The sequence below is a fragment of the Adiantum capillus-veneris genome, chromosome 16 (genome assembly GCF_014529385.1).
Source record: "Adiantum capillus-veneris isolate H3 chromosome 16, ASM1452938v2, whole genome shotgun sequence".
Lineage (NCBI taxonomy): Eukaryota > Viridiplantae > Streptophyta > Polypodiopsida > Polypodiales > Pteridaceae > Adiantum > Adiantum capillus-veneris.
This window is the reverse complement of record NC_140946.1, coordinates 120826917-120832789: the sequence shown is the minus strand read 5'-3', so window position 1 is coordinate 120832789 and position 5873 is coordinate 120826917. Positions and strand designations below refer to the sequence as shown.

At 45.2% G+C, this 5873-nt stretch overlaps 1 pseudogene; it reads left to right on the top strand.

Annotated features, from left to right (window-relative positions):
• The first annotated feature begins 1887 nt into the window (after nt 1-1887).
• LOC147439755 (uncharacterized) lies at nt 1888-2440 on the top strand (annotated as a pseudogene).
• Nucleotides 2441-5873: the final 3433 nt, after the last annotated feature.

The following is a 5873-nucleotide window of genomic DNA, read 5'->3' as shown; positions in this document are numbered from 1 at the left end:
CGGTAAATTTGCTTCCTCCTCGAGCATGTCTTTAGTAGGGTAAAAATTGTGATGCGAACGTCGAAAGTAAGCTCGAGCTGCTTTGATGCCGAGTGGGCTCATCAAAATCACCTTGGTTGTCATATTTGCAGACTGGAATGCGACCTGGTAGTACCCTCTCGCGAGGATCTGGACATCGGTGATCTTGCCCACGTCGAAGAGAAGATGGCCTGTAGTAAGTCCCAAACCTCGCCCCGACTGGGTCGAGTGCCAATGACCTTTTTATAATTGAAGTGGCTTGCAAGCGCTCCACTTCGACCATCAAGCTCGCTTGATCTTCTGGCAAAAGAGCAAGTCGAAGGGTCGGCTCCGTAGTGTCGGGCGAGAGGGCTTCACTGGAGTCCCTGTGTGGTGGAGCAGAAGCCGCCATTGTGTGTTTGCTGATGAGTCGACGAAGGGTAGGTGGGTAGCCTGAGGGCTGAGGCGGGCTGGGGTAGGCGGGAGGCTGAAGGCAGGGGCTGAGGGCTAAGGCGGGCTACGCGCTACGCAGAGTGCAAGGCAGGGCAGGGCAGCGCAGAGCAGGTTTTGGGGGGGGGGGGGGGGGGGGGGGGGAAGCGGGGGGGGGAGGAGAGAGCGATGGCGAGGGAGATGGGCTACAGGAAATGTGCGCAGAGGGAGGGGGTGGAAGCAGTGTGGCAGCGAGCTCAATGTTGATGTCATAATTTGGGAGTTATTTGAGAATCTATCCAAAACTTCTTGTGGTAGGGCGGGTGCCCCTTGCAAGGTGCAAGTTGATCAGGTAGGGAAGGTGTAGGGGAAGGAGATGCGAGGTTGAAGGCTTGAGATCAAGCAAGTTGTAGCCTCCATTGGGGTAGATCAAATTGTTTTGGTAGATCAAAAAGGTCTTTTTGGTTTTCTTTTTTCCTATACTGGCTCCATGTTAATAAAAATCATTAGAAGCAAGATTCCAAGGAATCTACTCCTACACCTCCTCCTAGCACGCTGATGGGCGCAGGCTCCCCGTCGTCGTTTCCGCCTCATGATCTATCTGCTCTGACTCTCTGCTTGCCTCTCACATCCACTCATCTCTCCCCTAATCTATGCAACGCTCTCAAACACTACAGATTGAGAGCATGTCCGAACAAGAACTTGGCACTGTGAGAAAGGAAATTGTGTTTGCATCTATTTGTGTGTGCAGAGAGAGAGAGAGAGAAAGAGAGAGAAAGAGAATTGCAGCAACTGCTTGCTCGACGGTCATGCATCTTGCGCTCTCCTACATGGGTTGCCTCTCACAAGACCTGAACTACTGGTGCCATGCAAACACACACATAGAGCCAGTCCTTGGACTAGTCGTGGCATGCAAAGAGAGAGAGAGAGAGAGAGAGAGAGAGAGAGAGAGAGAGTCGCATGCAATGGTAGTCACGAACTTCTTGAGAGAGAAAAGAGAGAATCTTCTTAGATTCTACACTTCTGTTTTCTTTTTGAAATCGTAGGCACATACAGGTGGAAAGAAAAAAAAACGTTTCCTTCACTGTTCTCTTAAAATAATAGCATTGGAAACCCATCTCTTTTCTTTTTGCAAGATGATGCCAAAACAAACTCATGTCCTTTTTCATTTTCATTTTCACCCTTATCCAAAGAAACAGAGCAAAGCAAAAAAGTGGGTACCTACCTATATGCACCAATCAGCAAAGCTCCATACTTTGGATTCTGGAATGAAATTTTTAGGATGATACCAAAAATAATCTATGTCCTCTTTCGTCACCATTTTCGTCTTTATTAGAAGAAACAGAGCCCAATTGTATGGTAGAGAAAAAAATGAAGAATACGAGAAGCAAGCAGCTAGGGATCAGCGTAGGAGGAGGAGGTATAAGAAGATAAGACAACGCAGTAAGGCGCAGAGCTTGAACGCATCTTAATGGCGGTGTAGGATAGTGGCAGGCGTAGTAGGCTGATTGCTGCTGCATCTTAGAAGATGTCTACAGTTGTAATGAAGGCGAAGAGCGGTGGAGATATGGTGGCAGGAGTTGCACAGATGATGGTGGCGATTGCGGCGCTGTGGGTAGCTGTTGGTCGGGCGCAGCAGGTGGCGATGGCGCAGGACGTGAGATGCGATGAAGCGGGCACAGCGCCAGCCATGGCCGATTGCCAGGACCTCATCCCCCTCTTCTTCCAGCAGGGCGTTCCGGTGAGGGTGCCTGCCCACTCGGCTTTGGAAGTCAAACCATGTCAGCTGTTGTGCACAGATCCGACACAGCTGCGACCCTGTCGTAGCCTACGACGGCCTCGAGGTGGTGCTGAACCTCATCGACGTCCTCTTCGACTGCGTTCAAGCCGAGAACTCTCCCGGCAGCAAGGTGGATAGTGACCGCAATTTTGTCAGCTTCGTCCTCACGAGTGCCCTGTAGCTATACATCGTGATTTTGTCAGCTTCGTCCTCACGAGTGCCCTGTAGCTATACTCTACGATTTCATAAAAATAAATTTCTTTTCCAACCATCTCTAATTCTCAAATGCATACGTGCCTTGCCAAAAGACTCTCAACGTCTGTATAACTACTCTTGCTTGGTGGACGTCCCTATAGAACATAACAAGCCATATCCAGATTGACAACAAGTATCTATTTGAAACGAACTGTGTATCTATTTTCTACATCGAGAATGAGCATGTACTAGTGAGAAAACAAGCAAATAGATAAAGCATTAATGAACTGTAACATGAAATGAAGTGCTTTACTGACCTGCAATGTTGTACTGGAGTTTTTCAATTGTCCACTCTACAAGTCGATATTTGAGTCAAGCTACAAGAAAGGAATGTGAATACTTAAACACTGTGTTATGCAATGAAAGGTTACAGATTGAAATTGCAAACTATATAGTGCACGTCATGCAGAAGTGCCATACAAAAGTATGGTGGAGAGTTGGCACTGTGGTCTCTCCAAAAATTATAAGAAACAAAAGTTGTGCACTGCCCGGTAGCGTTTATGTGTTGCGCCAAGCAAACGGGGAGTTGGATGCACATAACAAACCTTGCAGTGTAGTGCAACTGGAGTTGCTCCAGTTGCGCTTGTGCAATTGAAACGTCCAGCGTTTTGAATATACGTTCTCTCTTCTAGACACAAAACACCCATTAAGATAAATACAAGAGATGTAGCATATTAATTAAGCATAAAGAGAAACATATCTAATTTTATGTTCTATGTTGAAGGTCTGGCACATAAAGAGTTACAAGTACTTTTCGATAGGTGTTTACTAGCTAAAACTTCACTATCTTCCTCTTCTCAACCGTCAACTTTTTATATTCTTGCCTCATGTTGTAGCTAGCTTTCTATTTGCGGTGCACTTTCTCCTTGTAGACCAAGTAGGGCTTCTTCTCAATTATGTGATTCAGCAGCCATGCAATAGCATGCTATCACACATTAGGTATGTCCTGAGGAACTCTAGGGGTCTTTCCATCGCAAGGTTATGTTCATGGGAGCAGTCGGAGTGCTCGCCTTGAGGCCCTTTTTTTTTTCTAAGAAAAAAGAGCCGTTGACTCACCAAGTAAGTATTGGCAAATGTTAGCATTGTTTAGGTCTAGTATTAAAAAGAAGAAATTCAGGTTCGATACTTTACTTTTTACCTTGGGAATAAAGGTGTTAAATTAAGCCTTAAGATGGAGGGACCATGTGAAAGGAAGCATTAAGGAGTGAACGCACGTAGAAGGAAGGGATCTAGAGAGAGAGACAGAGAGAGAGAGGGAGGGAGGCTGGGAGAATGGAGTGCCTCTGAATACAAAGAACCTTAGTAGATGGGGACTTGTAGCACCTTCTAGGGCTCAACATGGTGCTGCTCTTGGTGCCTGCCCATCTTGTGAAAGATAGTCAAGGCCTTCAAACAAAAGAAGGGTCTTCCCTTTCCAACCCCTCTCCTTCCGGCCCCCTCTTCGGCCCCTAAAACTCCTCTCTCCCTCTCTCTCTCTCTCTTTGAAGGAAAGATTCCACCTTCCCCACCTTCCCCCCCTTCTCTGTTTTTATACAAGGGTTGAAAGGATTCTTTGCTCATATAATTGCTCTTTGCCATCAAGCAAACCCTATCGAGATACCATTTAATATGCCAGCTCGTCCTCATCAAGTCAATTTGTTGAACCGTAAAATAATTCTTCGTCTCCCTGTGGATAGCATTTTTTGATCTCTTATCTTCATCATAGCAGAATTTGCAACGTCCACTGGAAGACCAAAAGCATCTGAGATAATTTCAGGAGTTACCTTAACACCCTGAAGAGTATCACTTTCATTTTTCTGAAGCAATTTTCATATTGTTGTTGCATCCCCCGAAGCCTTGCATACCTTCCATAGTTTGTTTTTCCCAAGTCCTTATCCACTTCAACCACTCCACTATACTAGGATTTGAGAATTCAAGGTTCTCATCTGAACCTCATCTCCCACTTCTTGTGAGTCAACCATTTCCTTTTCTATGGGAGCCACTTGCCCCACCAACTTTGCCTTGTAAGGCCTTACAAGGAGTACTCAGAGGCAAAGCCTTTTGTGCTGTATAGAACCCCCCCCCCCCCCCCCCCCCTCTCTCTCTCTCTCTCTAGGGTCTTAAGCTCAACTCTCCTCGTCGGATAGATCTTTAGGGTCTCTTGGGATAGTTTCCTACAAAGTTAAAATAATCTTCTTCTTCTTCTTCTCAATCTCTCTCTCGCAAAGAGTGACCAAAAAGGAAACATACATGAGGGAAGTTAAATCACAAGGATCACATACAATCTAGCATAAGCAATTCCATAGCGACAAGAAGCATCAAAAATCCCATAAAAATACAAGCTATTCACCTAGAGTACCAAATCCAACCCCAAAAAAGTCACGTTAATATTGAACTTCCTCTATGAACTGGCTCTCCAAACGAGTGCGAAGCTGAAAAATGCCACTGCAAACATGCTTTTATTAATCAAGAGCAACATACCCATGTTTCCCAATCCACCTCCACTCCCTTCTTTGTTGTACACAAGGGTTGAAAGGATTCTTTGCTCATGTAATTGCCCTTTGCCATCAAGCAAACCCTATCGAGATACCATTTAATATGCCTTGTCCTCAGCAAGCTGTCAATTTGTTGAACCGTATAATAATTCTTTGTCCCTGTGGATCGCATCACTTGATATTTCATCTTCATCATAGAAAAATTTGCAATGTCCACCGGAAGACCAAAAGCATCTGAGATAACTTTGGGAGTTACCTTAAAACCCTGAAGAGTATCACCTTCATTTTTTTGAAGCAAATTTCATATTGTTGTTGCATCCCCCGAAGCCTCTCATACCTTCCATGGTTTGTTTTTCCCAAGGCCCTATCCGCTTCAACCACTCCACTATACTAGGATTTGAGAATTCCAGGTGAGATTCAAAAACACTCACCTAAACCTCATCTCCCGCTTCTTGTGAGTCAACCATTTCCTTTGCTATGGGAGCCACTTACGCCATTAACATTGCCTTGATTAGCCTTACATAGAGTACTCAGAGGCAAAGCCTTTTGTGCTATATAGACCCCTCTACGCTTAGCTTCTGTGTGTGTGTGTGTGTGTGTGTGTGTGTGTATTTGGAGTAAAACCTGAGACCAAAGCCATGCCGACTGACAATCCAATCGCCTACCATAAATACGTTTGGAAAGCTTGTGGTTCCTTGCATTAGGTAATCATAAGAGCCTGTAGGCAGATCGAGTTGATGTCAAATTATCAGATATGCATGAACATTGCGTTGTGTCCATTTCTAATTCTACCAACTATGCTAAGCTAGTCACAGTTTATTCAAGTGCACAAGAGCTTTCTAACCAGGCTCACATGAGCAACCGCATGCTTTTCAGCGATAGCAATGCACAGTGCAAAGAAGGCTATTTTCTTGGCGTCATTTTCTTACAGCTTTTCA